The sequence below is a fragment of the Notolepis coatsorum genome, assembly GCF_963971535.1.
Source record: "Notolepis coatsorum genome assembly, chromosome: 14".
Taxonomy (NCBI): Eukaryota; Metazoa; Chordata; class Actinopteri; order Aulopiformes; family Paralepididae; genus Notolepis; species Notolepis coatsorum.
In genome coordinates, this window is record NC_140178.1 from 47501 (window position 1) to 67535 (window position 20035).

At 43.3% G+C, this 20035-nt stretch overlaps 1 pseudogene across 1 annotated transcript in view; it reads right to left on the minus strand.

Moving 5' to 3' along the window:
- The window catches only part of LOC311239849 (man(5)GlcNAc(2)-PP-dolichol translocation protein RFT1-like), a 44989-nt pseudogene that overhangs the window by 10286 nt on the left and 14668 nt on the right, over nt 1-20035 (minus strand). The window contains exons 4-5 of the transcript in view: nt 14717-14860; nt 2679-2784 (exon numbers count right to left, since the gene is read on the minus strand). The product of the transcript in view is annotated as a man(5)GlcNAc(2)-PP-dolichol translocation protein RFT1-like (transcript). The remainder of the gene's footprint in view (nt 1-2678; nt 2785-14716; nt 14861-20035) is intronic.

Below are 20035 nucleotides of genomic sequence, written 5' to 3' on the forward strand. Positions count from 1 at the left end.
GCCTTATAAATTCATAATACAATACAATAATACCTACTCATAATGAATTCATAATACAATACAACAATATATACGCCTTATAAATTCATAATACAATACAATAATACCTACTCATAATGAATTCATAATACAATACAACAATATATACGCCTTATAAATTCATAATACAATACAATAATACCTACTCATAATGAATTCATAATACAATACAGCATAATATACTATTTAGCTTTTACATACATTATCTATGGTTATATCAGCCAATTATACAATCTTTTAATAATATATCCCTATCAGACACATGCCTTTTCATCTATATATACCTATCTCTTTATCAGACACATACATTTTCTTTTACGTACACACTATCTATTGGGGAATGTCAATTTCTTTGGTTGAAAATGTTGTTTTACCACGATTTTGAAACATTTACTATTCTCCTGCTCAACATGTCTGGGAAGAGAGTTCCATTCCTGCAGACCACGGAACATGACAGTTCGCTTCATTGCATTCAACCTCACTTTTGGAAGTGTAAAACCTCGTGCAGAAGCATGTCTCGTGGAATGGTTGTGTCTGTCAAGACTTATAGATAAATTGTTATATAAAATTGAAGGGATCTTTGTAACAAGAATATTCCCAGTAACATATAATATTCCCAGTAACATATAATATTCCCAGTAACATATAATATTCCTAGTGAATACAAGGAGTGAGCAGAGTAACTTATGTTTGACAAGTAACCAAGTTAAACAACTGCTTTGTTTTGTACCATTTGCAATTTTTTCAGTTTATTCGTCGTTACATTCAACGATACTGCAGGACAATAGTCAAGATTTGACAAAACCAGAGCTTGAATTACCTGTTTGATAGAATTTAGTGGTAACAAATGAGCACATCTTTTAACAACAGAAATCCCTCTTCCCATTTTTACTACTATATTGTTTATATGGTGTGACCATGACAATTTACTGTCTAATGTTACTCCTAGGAGTTTAGTCTCCTGGACTTGATTAATTACCACATCACTTATCAAAAGTTTCAAGACTGGGTTCGTTCTTGGAGTATGGTTTGAACCGAAAATGATGCTACTTGTCTTTGATATGTTTAGAACTAGTTTGTTATTCTTTATCCATTCCATCACTGATTGCAACTCTGCCTTTAGGACTGTATTTAATTCATTGGCTGTAGAGGCCAGGGTTCGAAATTAACGGGGGCTTGGGGCATAATGCCCTCGAAAATGGACAAAATGCCCTCGAAAATCAGTTAAGGGGGGCACAAAATGCCCCAGACAGTTTACTAATTATATATATATATTTATCCGGTAATGGCGTGTCTGTGTATCATACGGTTCAGATGACGCGCAAATAAAAAAAAAATCATTTGGCGGAGGTGAGCACTGGCTGCTGCAGCACTGCAGCTGAGCCAGGTGCTAGTCAGTTTGTGTACAAATGGCACGCACAATCTAAATCAATCTTCATTACGACTTTAAAAACATAGCCATTAACATTACATAGGCATACACACATCTTGCCATAGCGTTAGCGGTTTGTACAACACAACGCACGTTTTAACTATAGAATCAGCCCGCGAGGTAATACAGTCAACGAAATGTTACCGTAGCTACTAGCTAGCAGAGGAGGAAATGGGAGTCTGAGAGGCGGGGTGTTTAAAGACAATGATAGGCGTTTATTCAACATCCAAGAAGGCTAACATACAACTGTGTTTTACTAACTCCAACCGGGACTATTGCCGCTTTCCCCACTGCATGCCATCACCTCCTAACGTTACCGGAGCTACCGGAGCTGATAATAACATTGCCTGAGCTGAAGGTGCGTGACACTAAAATGTCCGTGGGGAACCCGGCGCCAACCCATAGATAGTTCCAACTCACCGAATTACGTAATCCACCACAGTTGCACTCAATATTTAAATAATGTTAGTCTAAATAAATGTAGACAGATACATAATAATTTCAAGCAGAACACTAATCTTTCCATTAAGAACTGACAATCAGGGAATTTAAACATGGTTGACATTGTTTTTTTTGTGTTTATATTAAAGAAAGAAAGTCTAGTGCTGGCTGAGCATATTGTTTGTTTGCACTAAGTTAATACTACAAATGTAGCCTATATTTTTCAGTCAGTTCGGTCTTTGTGTGCCAAACATTATTTAAGGCTGTAAACACTGTAACACTGTAAACTTTTTTTTTCTTTTTTTAATAAATGAGAAGCATGTTTAGATTTGAGTGTTACATTTTTTTTTATAAATATTTACGTATATCGAACCGAACTGAAAACCGTGACTCCAAAACCGTGATATGAACCGAACCGTCCATTTTGTGAACCGTCCCACCCCTACCGTTTATCATAAAAATTCAGTGCCCCCGAAATACAAAAAAAGCCCCCGAAAATCAATTAAGGGGGGCAAAAAAAGCCCTTGAAAAAAAATTTTAATTTCTAACCCTGGTAGAGGCTGATGTGTAAATCTGTACAAGCAAAACTGTACATTGGAATATTGACAACCATACTAGGTAATTTACTGTACATTGGAGGGGGTTGGGTTAGGACACAGGTTCATCACAGTGTGTGTGCGTGTGTGTGAGTGTGAGTGTGAGTGTGAGTGTGTGTGAGTGTGTGTGTGTGTGTGTGTGTGTGTGTGTGTGTGTGTGTGTGTTTTACCGGTCCACCTCCTCCTGGCTCATGGCAGCGAACACAAAGCACTCCGTGACACCGTTGACGGCTAACAGCAGGACGTAGGCGCTGTAGCATCGTAGCAGAGTGGGGCCTGCACACAGTGATCAATAACACAGATCAATAACACAGTGATCAATAACAGTGATCAATAACACAGTGATCAATAACACACAACAGTGATCAATAACACAGTGATCAATAACACAGTGATCAATAACACAGTGATCAATAACACACAACAGTGATCAATAACACACAGTGATCAATAACACAGTGATCAATAACACACAGTGATCAATAACACTTATCAATAACACAGTGATCAATAACACTGATCAATAACACAGTGATCAATAACACACAGTGATCAATAACAGTGATCAATAACACACAACAGTGATCAATAACACAGTGATCAATAACAGTGATCAATAACACACAACAGTGATCAATAACACACAACAGTGATCAATAACACCCAGTGATTAATAACACACAGTGATCAATAACACACAACAGTGATCAATAACACACATTGATCAATAACACAGTGATCAATAACACACAACAGTGATCAATAACACACAACAGTGATCAATAACAGTGATCAATAACACACAGTGATCAATAACACACAACAGTGATCAATAACACAGTGATCAATAACACACAACAGTGATCAATAACAGTGATCAATAACACACAACAGTGATCAATAACACACAACAGAAACGTTAGGTTATGACTATAACCAAGTTCTGTTAGTTAGGGGCGATGCTTGGCATCACTACTGCACTATCTCGCGTACGTGCACGCGTACTGAATAAACCACAAATGTACCTCTAATACCAGTATTAGTCTGACCACACCCCTCATCAGCTTACCTTCATAAGCAGGTGTGTGGTCACCTGCTCTCCTCCTTCCCAAGCTTTCACCACAAGGTGAGGACAAGGGCTGCAGCGGCCGTCTGATGCCAAGCATCGCCCCTAACTAACAGAACTTGGTTATAGTCATAACCTAACGTTCTGTATCGTTAGTGGCTTAGCTTGGCATCACTACTGCACAAGGGAGGCCAAGCGGAGCCACTTGGCTGACAAATACACCCCGCTGACAGCCCCCCAAAACCATCAGAACAGGGAGGGCCGAGCCCCCCCGACCCCCCCTAATGGAGGGTATCCCCCCTATTAGAGGCTTCACGGGAAGGCGACGGACCCGACCGTGCGAAGAGGCACTCAAGCAACTTAACGCACAGGGTGAGCAGACCGTGGCTTGACCCCACGACTACACACACGCACAACCCGCATGCCACCCGGGAACGAACGGAGGAACAACCTCGTTACTGCCCCCAGAATCACGGGGCCAAGGGCAAACCCAACCCCGTGGCAAGGCCGTAGCAGCGGAGCACGAAGGAAGACCCAGACCCACCAAAAGGACTGGACTCCCTGGAATGGGGGCCCGGAGAAGTCCATGATGCCAGCATCAAGACCCCACCAGGTGGGCACGTAGTGCCCCGCCCCCCACATCGCCAGCGTATTCGGACAAAGGCCCCTCAGTTACTGCACCTGGTATTCCCAGGCGGAACCCCATCCAAGTACTAACCAGGCCAGAACCTGCTTAGCTTCCGAGATCGGACGAGATCGGGCGTGTTCAGGTTGGTATGGCCGTAAGCCGAGCGGGCCCCGTCCCCCCAATAGTACACCGCCTGGCACACTGACCCTGCAGAACAGGCAGTCAGCATGGCCGTAAGCACACAAAAAGGTTAACCAACGGAAGCAGGCAGCGCACCGGGGAAAAACCAGGCAACAGGCTGTTAACCCTAGCCTGGAGACTGCGGACGAGACAGGCGCCAGAGGGGACAGCTGAACACAGCCGCCCCGGCGGAAGGAGCGTAAGCTGGCGGTGTTGCATGACCAAGCCTCCATTTAAAAACCCCCACCCAGAGGGGTCGAGGCAGAGAAGGCTGACACGATTGGCAGACGTCATGAACGTGCAGGGGCACCCTCAAACGGTGAACCCGGGAGTTGACACTGCTCCAACACACCAGGGAATCAACCACCTCGGTGTTACCCAATGCGGTGGTTGTTCCTATAACCCCTCAAGAAAAAACTCCAAAACACACCTGCGGGCATACACCGGCTATACCGCAGTACAAGTGTTTCAGTTTCCAAAAAGGGTTAACCCAGGCCTACGGGTCGCAAACATCACTTCGGACCGGGCCTGGCGGTACGGGAAGCACAGGGTCACCAGAGGAGGTCAAAAAACCACCCCCACAGGCCCCTCTTCGCCATGCGTGAGAGAGGAGCGAAAAATAATGGAGAACCAGCCCCTAAGCACACCGTACCTGGTATTCCCCGGCGGTCTCCCAACCAAGTACTAACCAGGACCAACCTGTGTAGCGGCCGAGATCCGACGAGATCGAGCGCGTACAGAATGGCATGGCTGTAAGCCATGACGACAGTGCTGAGTAAAAACATACCCAACCAGGGTCTCCATAGCGCTTAACCCTGTGACACCCTGACCGACCTGGCATTTTTCCCCCTGAAAAAAACCCAAGTCCCTCAGGGTACCAGAAAAGCAGATCTGCATCCCCGGCGGACAACGGGTTCAACTGATCTGGACCAGCGTGACCAGAACCAGTCCCGTGCCCTAACCACGCCGACATGCCTACTCCAGGAGAAGGGCAGATATGCGTGTTGATCTTAACATGAAAAGAAGGCGCCACCCAGACGTTCGGACGAACCGCGCCTGGTGGCCCACCCCAAGGGCGTGAGACCCCACTACATATGTTCAGATCCATCCCGTCATCATCCCCCAGACATGAACGAGAATCCGTCGACAACCCACCCAGGTCATGGGATGTGGTCGTCGGAAGAGGAAAAAACCCCATCTCAGTTGCTTTATAAAAACGCTGTTCCAACCACAAGCAACCAAGGCGTGCCAGCCAATCGCCTGTTTACAGCGAGCTAGCACTATACGTGCGTCGGGACACACTGGTGACGTACTCTATGGCGGGGGAATTCCTGCGGTGCACACGCCCAATATACCAGGCCGTGGGACCAGGAACTCCCTCCCCCCCCCCCCCCCCCCCCCCCGTAACGTGCCGAACCGCCACGTGACGGGAACCTCGAAGGACAGGGGGTGTACCCCTGACCGACAGAACAATGGGGAGAGGAAAGGTTACCAGTTCACCCCTTCACGACCCCACACCCATGATACGACGTAACGACAAAAAGAGAATATGACACAGTCATAGTCAGCTCTATGAAGCGTTTCACAGCTCCACACAGCGCATGAGCTAACCTGCTATCTGATTTTTACTAAGGAAAAACACAGAATAGAGAGGGCTCTAAGAACCCCGGTCCAACATACACATGTGCTTCTGTGGCCAGTACAACCCAGTTGTAGGTCACATGACACACACAACCCATCATCACCTACAAAAAATGGCAAAAACACTCAACAGAGGAACGCCGTTTTTTTCACAATGAGAGAATACATCATTCTTGATTAGTATCGACCACAGGCCTTGCTAAGCACACATGACAGCAACCAAACCAATTTCCCCTTAGGAAATAAGTTTCTCCAGCAGATTTAGCAGAACCTCAGCAATCGAGCTAAGAGTTACATCGTATCCCTACCACACAAAAGACACAATTAATGCACAACATGTCTGATAGGAGGCGATAAAGTCCCCAGGGAACCGGGGGGGAAAACACAATCCTCCTATTTTACCCTCAATACGGCCAGTTAAAACAGGAAAACCTGTTAATGTGTGAACACACTGTTCATTGTCATTACAGTCTGAGAAAGAACATTCTTTTACTCACTTGTCACCAAGCATAGCTTCATAGGTTAGTTGCCTTAGTAGTGAGTACACGGTACACATAAACACCATGATGTTTCTCACACAACAACCAGATCAATACATCACGATCTGCACGGAGAAGCTAACTGCCAGTGACAAAAACAGCTCACACATAACCCGCAACGTATCCCAAATGCATTGCAACAACACACGTTTTGGGAAAAAACACCGTTATTCACAATACATTTAGCAAAGTAAAACCAGAAGACGTGTTATGAGGTCTGGCCAACCCCGTACCTACCCGGAACGCAGATCAGCGAAGTGCAGTCACAAGACACCGTAGAACACAGCCGACCTGTGTTGTTCGATCCGGGCAGCGTCGCCGCTCCAACCAGTCGCTACAGTCCTCTTTGTTGACGCAATCCCCGTCCAGGCTCAGGGCAGGGTCGACGAAACATCCCCTGTCAAGGATGACGTCGCGGTCAAGAGTGTAAAACATGTTAAAATCAAAGCACGTTCAACAGAATAGCATCAAGCCAACGGCGATCAGAAGCGAGCTCCGGCGGCGCGCGAGAAGCTAAGCTACCCCGCGCCAGCCATGGCCCTAGCAGCAAGCTAACGTTTACCCAGCGACCACGACATGCTAGCCCCGCAGCTAACAGCTGACCGGCTAATAGTAGGCCTTAAGCAGGCCATGCAGCGATCCAGCAGGCTAACGCAGCAGTTAACAGCTGACTGGCTAACCGTAAGCTATGAACATGTAAACAATGACATAACACTCACCCAGACAGGCCGCCGTTCTGAACCTCTCCTCACTTTTTAAGAGAAAAGAGAAAACAAGACGTCAACACCGCTTCACAACGGTGAACATCCGGCGGAATCAGCACAGTACCAACAGGCCTGTGTAGCTGACTTCGAACATGAATCTGCCGCTATCGCACATTACATGCACATATCCCCTCGTGAAGGAATACTCTCATTTGGATATGAAAGATGGGGTCTTAACACGGTGACAGAGAGAATCCACTCGTCCAGAACACACAGGGATCACCAGTGTCAATGGTCGCGGCCCACTAGTTAAAACTATAATGGTCTCCAGACCAAGGCCTTCTGTCGCCTAGGCGGCTAAACAAAGGACCCTAGCCTGGGGCCGGTTTCCATAAACTTTGTCAAGTAGCCCCCATAGCACTAACAGACAAGTGGAGCCCGCCAGCAAACACTACTCACCCAACCTGGAACGCACCGCTCCTCACAACAGCGGCATGTCCGACAGTTCAGCTGTGGCCTGACAGGTTTCACCCCAACAAACACAGCAAGGAACTGCAGTTGAGAAGCATGCAGCGGCGTGCTCCCAATACGAAAACCGGTGGAGGGTTTTTAGAATGATCATCATCTTCTAGACACTCCAGTACGAAGACAATATCGCCGTATTTTCTCGAAAATAGTGAGAGAGAAAATAAAGATATGATGTCAACGTATCCTTGTTTCCCAAGCTGTTCCTAATCCAATTTCTTCCATCATGGTGTCAAGTGTGGGGATCTACCGAGGCACTTCTTCCTTGTGGTGAAAGCGAGAAGGAGAGCAGGTGACCACACACCTGCTTATGAAGGTAAGCTGATGAGGGGTGTGGTCAGACTAATACTGGTATTAGAGGTACATTTGTGGTTTATTCAGTACGCGTGCACGTACGCGAGATAGTGCAGTAGTGATGCCAAGCTAAGCCACTAACGATACAGAACAGCATTTAACAAAACGATATATCATACGAACACTTTGATCCACAGACTTGAACCGATAGAAAGGACCTGTTTAATAACCTGTTTAATAACCTGTTTAATAACCTGTTTAATAACCCAGGTAATAACCTGTTTAATAACCTGTTTAATAACCAAGGTAATAACCTGTTCAATAACCTGTTTAATAACCCAGGTAATAACCTGTTTAATAACCGGTTTAATAACCTGTTCAATAACCTGTTCAATAACCTGTTTAATAACCTGTTTAATAACCTGTTTAATAACCCAGGTAATAACCTGTTTAATAACCTGTTTAATAACCCAGGTAATAACCTGTTTAATAACCTGTTTAATAACCTGTTTAATAACCTCTGCCAACGACGAGAGGGCCTACCTGGAAGAGGTCAAGGTCCTGGCGGGATGGTGCCAGGAAAACAGCCTCTCCCTGAACGTCAGCAAAACAAAGGAGATGATTGTGGACTTCAGGAGGTCGGGGGTCAAGGACTACAGCCCCCTCAGCATCGACGGGGCACCGGTTGAGAGAGTCAACAGCTTTAAGTACCTCGGAGCCTACATATCCGAGGACTTGACATGGACCACACACATTAACAGTGTGGTGAAGAAGGCACGACAACGCCTCTACTTCCTCAGGCGCCTAAGGAAGTTCCAAGTCAGCCAGAAGATCCTTAAGAACTTCTACTCATGTACAATAGAGAGCATCTTGACCGGCAACATCACCTCCTGGTTTGGGAATAGCACTGCACAAGACCGAAGCAGACTACAAAGAGTGACACGTTCAGCCGAACGCACAATTGGAGGGGGGCTCCCCACCCTCCAGAACATTTACTACAAGCGTTGCAAGGGCAAGGCTAAGAGAATCATTAAAGACTCCAGTCACCCGAACAACTGCCTCGTTGAACTGCTGCGGTCAGGCAAGCGATACCGGAGTCTCAAGGCGAGCACAGAAAGACTCAGAAGTAGCTTCTATCCCCAGGCCATCAGGCTGCTAAACGAACAATGAATGAACACTACACAACAACAACCACCAAACGCACATAGCACACACATCCACACGCACACACTCACTTTAAACAAACACACTGTAGCACCCACTCCACACACTTTATAGCACACACCCACTTTAAACAAACACACTGTAGCACCCACTCCCCACACTTTATATTTATGGATGAAGGATTGCACTACAACTCGTACACCTTACTGTAAATTGTACCTAAAATTGTACCTCATCCCATTTCTGCTTTGCACTAGATAGTACTGTACATTAGTACACTGCATAGTATTGTGTATTGTATATTATATGGTAACTCAGAACATTGTACATATGTCTATACCGAACACTGTGACCTCATTTTCTTCTTCTAAATTCATGCTATATTATGTTATTATGTTATTTGATACTATCTTGTCTAGCACAGTCTCTGGAGCGTAACAGTAAGAAGCATTTTGTATGAAAGTATTCTGTACTTCTGTATGACAACTATTAAAGAACTTGAACTTGAACTTGAACTTGAACTTGAACCTGTTTAATAACCCAGGTAATAACCCGTTTAATAACCTGTTTAGGAACCTGTTTAATAACCTGTTTAATAACCTGTTTAATAACCTATGTAATAACCTGTTTAACCCATTCTCTGCCAATCACGTGTTAAGGCGGGTTTCTCCGCCATGCGTTGTCTGCCAATCACGCCGTAAGGCGTGTTTGAGATCAATATTTCATATTTTCATCATGGTATTCATATTTCACCCACGGAGTCTTGGCTGATGCTGTCTGAGCCATCACAACTCTGCAATGCTTCAATACCGCCACCTGGTGGCCGATCGGCGAGTTGCCAAACCGGAAGTGCCCGTCAGAGCTTGGTCCGTCCCCTAATTTCGTCCGGCCACTCAATACAGACACCGTGGATATGGATCTTTGCCATAACTCAATAATCAACATGATTTGGATGTGTATTAGTAATATACAAACCGGAAATGGATCGCATTGATCAACATCACATAATTGGGATCCGTTTGCTCCACTCTCATCGCCCAACGCTACGAGGAGACTGACGTGAGTTTCAGCGTTTTTCTTTATCATTTTCGATACAAACTGCTCTGATCAATATATCACCCATACTACATAAATCATTTAAGGTCGGTCATTGAATTATAAACGACCCCCCCCCCCCCTCCGTTTACCCGCAGATGATCAGTCATGACGTTTAGGACCATGTACAATTGAAATTTTTAATATAGCATGGATCGGTATCAAACTGCATTTGATAATCTAATATATGCATTATGCCTATATCTCAGGTTCTATGAAATACTGCAGAAAACGATAAAAACATATTTATACTCTAGACGGTATTTTAGTATGAATGTGTGAAGGAAAAAGTAAAACATTCCTACATCCTGAACGATAGATAATTGATGTTGAATGGGCCATAGTAATGTCAATTTAACAATACAATTTAAAAAGTTATAGCCCTGCAAAGAAGGGGAACTTCATCTCCATAGACAAATAGCGCTGGCAGAGGATGGTTTAGGATGATCAAAGTGGTGGCAGAGAATGGGTTAATAACCCAGGTAATAACCTGTTTAATAACCTGTTTAATAACCTGTTTAATAACCTGTTTAATAACCTGTTCAATAACCTGTTTAAGAACCTGTTTAATAACCTGTTTAATAACCTGTTTAATAACCTGTTTAAGAACCTGTTTAATAACCTGTTTAAGAACCTGTTTAATAACCTGTTTAAGAACCCGTTTAATAACCTGTTTAATAACCTGTTTAATAACCTGTTCAATAACCTGTTTAAGAACCTGTTTAATAACATGTTTAATAACCTGTTTAAGAACCTGTTTAATAACCTGTTTAATAACCTGTTTAATAACCTGTGTAATAACCTGTGTAATAACCTGTTTAATAACCTGTGTAATAACCTGTTTAATAACCTGTTTAATAACCTGTTTAATAAACCAGGTAATAACCTGTTTAATAACCTGTTTAATAACCCAGGTAATAACCTGTTTAATAACCCGTTTAATAACCTGTTTAATAACCTGTTTAATAACCTGTTTAATATCCTGTGTAATAACCTGTTTAACACTTTGACAACCGTTCGGCGCTGTCTAATATGGTGCTAGAGGACCAAGGTTTGTCAACAAACCGATGTGGCTTTGTAGAGCTATATCTATACTTTATAGTATTGCTATCTGTCCATTCTCATTGTCACTTGAGTTCATAAACCGTCCCTTCAAAATGGCTTAAAGGGAAAAAAATCCATCAATAGGTTGTCATTTTATAGTGCCGTGAATATAAACTTTATCGCAGATTTCGTCTCATATTTTCTGGAAAGCTACTTATAGAGCTAAAGGCTACTAACGTTATATTCAACGGCATTTCTGTTGTATATATGCTAATGAAATAACACAAACTGCTTATGATCCGGACTATCCCATAGCATCTATGGATGAAAGGGGGGCGTCGATTAGTATTATTGATTACCAATAGAGTGTCCGTGTAAGTAGCCACATTCACTGATGGAATGCTTGCGTCTCACAACAATGTCTAATCCGGCTGTAATTTAGGTGAATAAGGTCTTACCGTCAGCCCGTGGGGTATACCCTACAGCAGGGGTCTCAAACTCACGGCCCGCGGGCCATTTGCGGCCCACGGGATGATATTTTGCGGCCCCCTACCTGACATCAAAGTGTAGTGTTAATGCGGCCCGCGCGCAACTGTTTGCCGAGTCGTTGCGCGAGAGTTGGACGATTAAGATCCAATGATCCGCACGGACGTTAGACGGTGTTGCACTCGCTACACCCAAGTCGCAGAGGCTCTGGCTAGTAGTAACGTTATCATGTTGTGATTTTCGAAGCAAAATAAATATTCAACATTCTCTTTTGAGACTCCGCCTCAGACTCTTATCCTTTGGCACTTGGAACTTACTGTACTTTGCTTGCAGGTCTGCAGCCATTATTGCTGGATCATGAATAGCACCAACTTTAGCCAAGGTACCGTTAGCAAGCTAAGCTAGCTGACCTAGCTCGTCTTCCCCGCATTGCCATTTGATAACATTAGTCAGCTAACGCTAGGCAGTAGCAACTTGACTTAAATACGATTCACCGTGGGTGCATTATTGTTGATAGACGGACAGTGTCAGGTCCTGGAGAAAGGACAGGCCATCATCTGATTTGATGTAACGTTAAAGCGGATGTTGTTCCAACTAGCTAGCTTTTCAGCTGTTAATGCTACAGTATAATAACACGCCACCAGCAAGCAAAACACATCCCGTCTGAGCTCCCCGTCACACGCTCTGTCGGGGACAATGGAATTTAAGAAAGTGTATCTGCTGCTAAAATGACAAACAGCATCACACTTTAAAACACGTTGATTTTATAATCATCACTCTCCGTCACTCTCTGACGTCAGGCTAGAATTTCCGATACTGGTGAATGAATGAAAACCTTATTTAACAGATTGCAGAATGGGTACAATATAGGGGTGGGACGATACATCGATCCAGATCGATACATCGATGTAATTATCAACAATCGAATCGGATCGATGCAATGTAATAAGATCGATTCATATCGATACTCTTATTTTGAAAATCCTGTGGCGAGTCTCATATCCGCCCAAGAACAACAGCAGTAGCTCCGTGTGTGTAGACGTTACAGCAGAGCATTCTCCCTTTCTGTGTGTGTGTGTGTGCGCGCGTCTTTGGAAAGACCAGATGAGGTCAGAGGAGTTTGATGTTTAAATGTTATTTAAACATAAACAATATAATACATAATAAATGTAGGCCTATACATGATCATGCAACATCAACAAATTGTTGTAGGAACGGTTTGGGAGAGGGAGGTAGGGAGGGGTTTTAGGTTGAGTTTTGAGTTCCAAAAAATGGAGCTTAAAGTTTAAAGCTCAATATATCAAAACGTGGCACTTTACAGTGAACAGGAGGTCTATTTGTATTAAAAAACAATAGATTGATTTTCCTTTAAATGTCTGGAAGAGCTCAAAAATACAAATGTCAAATGATATTTTCGTTACCTTTTTTTAGTTGATCTAAATGTTACTGATTGTGTTAAATGGGCATATGATATCATCTCATATCGATTGCAGGCACCTGAATCTAATCTAATCGTATTGTATCGTGAGAGACTTTGTGATATCGGCAAATATCGTATCGTTGTCCAAAGAATCGATATCGTATCGTATCATGATGAAACTGGTGATTCCCACCCCTAGTACAATACAGTACGGCTCAATACACACAATTGTTAAGGGGATGCAGACCAGAGAAAGACTTTCGTCTTGTTTACATCAGGGTCCCCCATTTTCAATTCATAGTGTGGTCTTCAATTCATATGCCTTTTCATAGATAGATAGATATATTTATAGACATTTTACAGCAGCAAGCATGCAAACTAAACGGATGTCCTGATGAATTGAAAATGGGGGACCCTGATGTAAACAAGACGAAAGTACTTCTCTGGTCTGCATCCCCCCAACAATTGTGTGTATTGAGCCGCACTGCACTGGTATCGGAACAACTCTAATTTTAATGCAACCTTTCCTCAAAATTCAGTGCTAAGAACCACAAAAATAAATGGAATGAAATCATCATATCAAGCTGCAAGCAGAATTATTGTTAAATCTATGTCACAATGAGAAAAAGCAACCAAGTCCTCACTCAGTGGCAAGAAGCCATTCTCTCTCGCTGATGTATACATAATAAAATAATGTATGACTGAAGTGATGGAGACCATGTTTGAAGGCAAACAAAAGCAAATCCTCCTCAGATCGCACAGCAACCAGAATAACTGAAATACTGGCTGGTGATTTGATTAAACAGCTTTTTGATAGAATAAATGTCATTGCTAAAGATTGAGAAGATTGGATCAGTTGTACTTTTTTTTGGAATACTTTAAACCCTTTTTTTGTGGAATATTTGATGCGGCCCAGCCTCACCCAGACTTTACCTCCAGCGGCCCCCAGGTAAATTGAGTTTGAGACCCCTGCCCTACAGCATTTCCCCGTTATCGATCGGCATCTGGTAGATGGATATGTCCATTGGTTGATGATAAATTCCCTTATTCCATGGTGAGATCTGCGATTCGAAACGTGATACACGGTGCATGATGTTGCTTTGGGATCAGAGTAATATACTTGGAGGCTAAAAAAAAATCCATTCGCCCACAATGATACTGCAGTGGAGCTATAGCGCCCCTAAGAGGATCTGGCCGGTATTGCATGTTGCCGAGGGTAGATCTGCAGAGTCGATCGGGGAGTCGATCGAGGATCTTGATCCGGTTATTAATATGGAATAAAACAATAACAACTTGCCACGGGAATGTTAATTCAAATGATAGTTGTACAAAACCACAATTCAAGAGTGGACATTTGAAATGGGTCCATTCTATCACTTCAGTGTGTATGGTTTCCTGTGGTTTGGTGAGCGGTCCACCCACCGGTGCCGGTGCTGAGCAGCGAGCCGCCGTACACGTCCAGCGCCAGGTGAGAATAGGCAAAACCGAACACGTGATGATCAGACCAATCACAAGCACCAGCTTCAGAAGACACTCCAGGACCTCTGCTGCCATGGCAACCTCCTCCTGACGACAACAGTCAGAGTACAGTCAGTCAGAGTACAGTCAGAGTACAGTCAGTCAGAGTACAGTCAGAGTACAGTCAGTACTACAGTCAGTCAGAGTACAGTCAGAGTACAGTCAGTACTACAGTCAGTACTACAGTCAGTCAGTACTACAGTCAGTCAGTACTACAGTCAGTACTACAGTCAGTACTACAGTCAGTCAGTACTACAGTCAGTACTACAGTCAGTCAGTACTACAGTCAGTCAGTACTACAGTCAGTACTACAGTCAGTACTACAGTCAGTCAGTACTACAGTCAGTACTACAGTCAGTACTACAGTCAGTACTACAGTCAGTACTACAGTCAGTACTACAGTCAGTCAGTACTACAGTCAGTACTACAGTCAGTCAGTACTACAGTCAGTCAGTACTACAGTCAGTACTACAGTCAGTACTACAGTCAGTACTACAGTCAGTACTACAGTCAGTACTACAGTCAGTCAGTACTACAGTCAGTACTACAGTCAGTACTACAGTCAGTCAGTACTACAGTCAGTACTACAGTCAGTCAGTACTACAGTCAGTACTACAGTCAGTCAGTACTACAGTCAGTACTACAGTCAGTCAGTACTACAGTCAGTCAGTACTACAGTCAGTACTACAGTCAGTCAGTACTACAGTCAGTCAGTACTACAGTCAGTACTACAGTCAGTCAGTACTACAGTCAGTACTACAGTCAGTACTACAGTCAGTCAGTACTACAGTCAGTCAGTACTACAGTCAGTACTACAGTCAGTACTACAGTCAGTCAGTACTACAGTCAGTACTACAGTCAGTACTACAGTCAGTACTACAGTCAGTCAGTACTACAGTCAGTACTACAGTCAGTACTACAGTCAGTCAGTACTACAGTCAGTACTACAGTCAGTACTACAGTCAGTACTACAGTCAGTACTACAGTCAGTACTACAGTCAGTCAGTACTACAGTCAGTACTACAGTCAGTACTACAGTCAGTACTACAGTCAGTACTACAGTCAGTCAGAGTACAGTCAGAGTACAGTCAGTCAGAGTACAGTCAGAGTACAGTCAGTACTACAGTCAGTCAGAGTACAGTCAGAGTACAGTCAGTACTACAGTCAGTACTACAGTCAGTCAGTACTACAGTCAGTCAGTACTACAGTCAGTACTACAGTCAGTACTACAGTCAGTCAGTACTACAGTCAGTACTACAGTCAGTCAGTACTACAGTCAGTCAGTACTACAGTCAGTACTACAGTCAGTACTACAGTCAGTCAGTACTACAGTCAGTACTACAGTCAGTACTACAGTCAGTACTACAGTCAGTACTACAGTCAGTACTACAGTCAGTCAGTACTACAGTCAGTACTACAGTCAGTCAGTACTACAGTCAGTCAGTACTACAGTCAGTACTACAGTCAGTACTACAGTCAGTACTACAGTCAGTACTACAGTCAGTACTACAGTCAGTACTACAGTCAGTACTACAGTCAGTCAGTACTACAGTCAGTACTACAGTCAGTACTACAGTCAGTCAGTACTACAGTCAGTACTACAGTCAGTCAGTACTACAGTCAGTACTACAGTCAGTCAGTACTACAGTCAGTACTACAGTCAGTCAGTACTACAGTCAGTCAGTACTACAGTCAGTACTACAGTCAGTCAGTACTACAGTCAGTCAGTACTACAGTCAGTACTACAGTCAGTCAGTACTACAGTCAGTACTACAGTCAGTACTACAGTCAGTCAGTACTACAGTCAGTCAGTACTACAGTCAGTACTACAGTCAGTACTACAGTCAGTCAGTACTACAGTCAGTACTACAGTCAGTACTACAGTCAGTACTACAGTCAGTCAGTACTACAGTCAGTACTACAGTCAGTACTACAGTCAGTCAGTACTACAGTCAGTACTACAGTCAGTACTACAGTCAGTACTACAGTCAGTACTACAGTCAGTACTACAGTCAGTCAGTACTACAGTCAGTACTACAGTCAGTACTACAGTCAGTACTACAGTCAGTACTACAGTCAGTCAGTACTACAGTCAGTCAGTACTACAGTCAGTACTACAGTCAGTCAGTACTACAGTCAGTACTACAGTCAGTACTACAGTCAGTACTACAGTCAGTCAGTACTACAGTCAGTACTACAGTCAGTACTACAGTCAGTCAGTACTACAGTCAGTACTACAGTCAGTCAGTACTACAGTCAGTACTACAGTCAGTCAGTACTACAGTCAGTACTACAGTCAGTACTACAGTCAGTACTACAGTCAGTCAGTACTACAGTCAGTACTACAGTCAGTACTACAGTCAGTACTACAGTTAGTCAGTACTACAGTCAGTACTACAGTCAGTACTACAGTCAGTACTACAGTCAGTACTACACTACAGTCAGTACTACAGTCAGTACTACAGTCAGTCAGTACTACAGTCAGTACTACAGTCAGTACTACAGTCAGTACTACAGTCAGTACTACAGTCAGTACTACAGTCAGTCAGTACTACAGTCAGTACTACAGTCAGTACTACAGTCAGTACTACAGTCAGTACTACAGTCAGTCAGTACTACAGTCAGTACTACAGTCAGTACTACAGTCAGTACTACAGTCAGTACTACAGTCAGTACTACAGTCAGTCAGTACTACAGTCAGTACTACAGTCAGTACTACAGTCAGTCAGTACTACAGTCAGTACTACAGTCAGTACTACAGTCAGTACTACAGTCAGTACTACAGTCAGTACTACAGTCAGTCAGAGTACAGTCAGTACTACAGTCAGTCAGTACTACAGTCAGTCAGTACTACAGTCAGTACTACAGTCAGTACTACAGTCAGTACTACAGTCAGTTAGTACTACAGTCAGTACTACAGTCAGTACTACAGTCAGTACTACAGTCAGTACTACAGTCAGTACTACAGTCAGTACTACAGTCAGTCAGTACTACAGTCAGTACTACAGTCAGTACTACAGTCAGTACTACAGTCAGTCAGTACTACAGTCAGTCAGTACTACAGTCAGTACTACAGTCAGTACTACAGTCAGTACTACAGTCAGTCAGTACTACAGTCAGTCAGTACTACAGTCAGTACTACAGTCAGTACTACAGTCAGTACTACAGTCAGTCAGTACTACAGTCAGTACTACAGTCAGTCAGTACTACAGTCAGTACTACAGTCAGTACTACAGTCAGTACTACAGTCAGTACTACAGTCAGTACTACAGTCAGTACTACAGTCAGTACTACAGTCAGTCAGTACTACAGTCAGTCAGTACTACAGTCAGTACTACAGTCAGTACTACAGTCAGTACTACAGTCAGTCAGTACTACAGTCAGTCAGTACTACAGTCAGTACTACAGTCAGTACTACAGTCAGTACTACAGTCAGTCAGTACTACAGTCAGTACTACAGTCAGTCAGTACTACAGTCAGTACTACAGTCAGTACTACAGTCAGTCAGTACTACAGTCAGTACTACAGTCAGTTAGTACTACAGTCAGTACTACAGTCAGTCAGTACTACAGTCAGTACTACAGTCAGTACTACAGTCAGTCAGTACTACAGTCAGTACTACAGTCAGTCAGTACTACAGTCAGTACTACAGTCAGTACTACAGTCAGTCAGTACTACAGTCAGTCAGTACTACAGTCAGTACTACAGTCAGTCAGTACTACAGTCAGTACTACAGTCAGTCAGTACTACAGTCAGTACTACAGTCAGTACTACAGTCAGTACTACAGTCAGTACTACAGTCAGTACTACAGTCAGTACTACAGTCAGTACTACAGTCAGTACTACAGTCAGTACTACAGTCAGTCAGTACTACAGTCAGTACTACAGTCAGTACTACAGTCAGTACTACAGTCAGTACTACAGTCAGTACTACAGTCAGTCAGTACTACAGTCAGTACTACAGTCAGTACTACAGTCAGTACTACAGTCAGTACTACAGTCAGTCAGTACTACAGTCAGTACTACAGTCAGTACTACAGTCAGTCAGTACTACAGTCAGTACTACAGTCAGTACTACAGTCAGTACTACAGTCAGTACTACAGTCAGTACTACAGTCAGTCAGTACTACAGTCAGTACTACAGTCAGTCAGTACTACAGTCAGTACTACAGTCAGTACTACAGTCAGTACTACAGTCAGTACTACAGTCAGTACTACAGTCAGTACTACAGTTAGTACTACAGTCAGTACTACAGTCAGTCAGTACTACAGTCAGTACTACAGTCAGTACTACAGTCAGTCAGTACTACAGTCAGTCAGTACTACAGTCAGTACTACAGTCAGTACTACAGTCAGTTAGTACTACAGTCAGTACTACAGTCAGTACTACAGTCAGTACTACAGTCAGTACTACAGTCAGTACTACAGTCAGTACTACAGTCAGTCAGTACTACAGTCAGTACTACAGTCAGTCAGTACTACAGTCAGTACTACAGTCAGTCAGTACTACAGTCAGTACTACAGTCAGTCAGTACTACAGTCAGTACTACAGTCAGTACTACAGTCAGTACTACAGTCAGTCAGTACTACAGTCAGTCAGTACTACAGTCAGTACTACAGTCAGTCAGTACTACAGTCAGTACTACAGTCAGTACTACAGTCAGTCAGTACTACAGTCAGTCAGTACTACAGTCAGTCAGTACTACAGTCAGTACTACAGTCAGTCAGTACTACAGTCAGTACTACAGTCAGTACTACAGTCAGTACTACAGTCAGTCAGTACTACAGTCAGTACTACAGTCAGTTAGTACTACAGTCAGTACTACAGTCAGTACTACAGTCAGTACTACAGTCAGTACTACAGTCAGTCAGTACTACAGTCAGTACTACAGTCAGTACTGTACATATTAATACTATATCTATATCTGTACATATCTCTTACCTACTCTTACTAGTTACACTGCTGGCCAGTATGACTTACTACCATAGTGTCTTTATACCTGTATCACTGTACATATTAATACTATATCTATATCTGTACATATCTCTTACCTACTCTCACTAGTTACACTGCTGGCCAGTATGACTTACTACCATAGTGTCTTTATACCTGTATCACTGTACATATTAATACTATATCTATATCTGTACATATCTCTTACCTACTCTCACTAGTTACACTGCTGGCCAGTATGACTTACTACCATAGTGTCTTTATACCTG